The 1,865-nt window shown below is 41.2% G+C and overlaps 1 non-coding gene across 1 annotated transcript; it reads left to right on the forward strand.

Moving 5' to 3' along the window:
* Positions 1–1,135: 1,135 nt before the first annotated feature.
* Positions 1,136–1,209, forward strand: trnat-ugu (transfer RNA threonine (anticodon UGU)). The gene has a single exon. It is a non-coding gene; the product is annotated as a tRNA-Thr (tRNA).
* Positions 1,210–1,865: the final 656 nt, after the last annotated feature.

Consider the following 1,865-nt stretch of genomic DNA (forward strand, 5'->3'; position numbering starts at 1 on the left):
AAAGCTCTGACCCTAGAATCGCCCCTGCTAATAACTATAAAACTAAAGATCAGACACAATCACGGACTGAAGATTATGCAAGTAAAAAGTATATTTCTCGCTAGAAACGTTATTAGAAACACGTTTAACGGTGAATCGGTCCTAAAATATTGCATTTCACATTCAGATAATAAAGATTAATAAAGATCATACACATTCACTGACTGAAGATTATTCAAGGGAAAAGTACATTTCTCACTAGAAATGTCATTAGAAACACGTTTAATGGTGAATCTGTCCTAAAATATTGCATTTCCCATTCAGTTAATGCTGGGATTTGCGTATCATATGCACGCGAAATGGACGCATCCGCCCTCCACAGTAGTTAATGCTGGGTTTTGCGTATCATATGCACGCGAAATGGTCATTTGGCGTATGTACTGCACACATTTTGAAAGTGTCAAACCGTGCGATCTGTAGGCCTACGCATATTGGTGAGACTGGGTTGGGTAGAGCGCATGCTTCACATGTTTGAGGTCCCGGGTTCAATCCTCGCATCTCCAAATTGTTGTGAAGGTGACACGTTGATTATGTTTGAATCCCTTTTATAAGGTAGAAGTCAAAATTGATCCGATCACGAAACATTGCTGAATGTTACTGTTTAATGAATGTTTAAGCAAAATGAGGTCAGGCAATGCTTTACCTACCAAAAATGTTGCAGAATGCTTACGTTTGATCAAGAATTTATATGTCAAAACTGTGTTGCCGTGGCTGAGTGGTTGAGGAGATGGAGTAGAATTCTGTTCGGTTCTTCCCGCGCAGTTTCGATTCCTGCCGTCAACGGTACAGGTTAATCAGTGTATGTTTAAAGGATCAACAGAAATATGTCGTGGTACTGCAGACCTCTTTCGTTGTCTTACCAATAATTTGCTGAAGCATTTCTCCTGAACTGAGAGGGGTGCTGTGGCTTTGACGGTCATAGGACTGTCTAGTTCACAGAAGAGGCAGTGTTCTAATCACAGCAGTAAGTTGTATAATGTAAGTAACCTACTCAATTGGAAATCCTTTAGCCGCCAGTTCTGATAGCTTAACACATGATCGGGTCACGCTACATGAGACCTTTTTCATTGGTGTCTCAAGTAAACATTACAAAAGGGGTACTGTGGCTTAGCTGGTGAAAGCGCCTGTCTTGTAAACAGGAGACCCAGGGTTCAACTCTCAGCAGTACCTACACTTTTTTCAACAGCATCATCTGGTGTAGATGGTGTGATAAAAGTGTTTCTTGCAGTTAAAAAAAACGGAATTGTCCTAACTGGCAATCTTGGTTGTGGCTGTAAACTTGCAATCCATCAATGCAATAGACTTTCCACACATTTGCCGCGTCCAGGGGCAAAGTAACCATCGGATTTTGTCTATTGCCCGTTTTTTCGACGCACAGTTTTCTGATAGGTGAGCCTGAGACGACAGGCTAAAGTGTACAGTTAGTAACAGGTACAGTTACAGTTAGTTACTAACTTTATTGACCGTCAATGAATATCTGGACACAAAAAGTAAGTAGAACTTACTAACATTATGCAAATCACTTTAGTGAAATCGTATAAGTATGTGGTGTGTTTGTATGTACTTCTGCCGTGACAAACGTTGGATGTGTTTCGTGAAGTTTGACAAGACGGTCACAAAACCTTAAAAAGGGATATCGCTGATCAAACGTTGATGTTGATTATTTTCTTTACTGAACGCTTTTTCGTGTCTGTCATGTGTCCATCAAACTAAACTAGAACAGAGAGGCTCAGTTTTTGTGTATGTGTCAAGACGCGGTCTGTGTTATCGCCATAGGCGTCGATTACGGGGGGGACGGGGGGGACATGTCCCCCCCACTATTTGAA

This window comes from Gadus macrocephalus, chromosome 21 (genome assembly GCF_031168955.1).
Source record: "Gadus macrocephalus chromosome 21, ASM3116895v1".
Taxonomy (NCBI): Eukaryota; Metazoa; Chordata; class Actinopteri; order Gadiformes; family Gadidae; genus Gadus; species Gadus macrocephalus.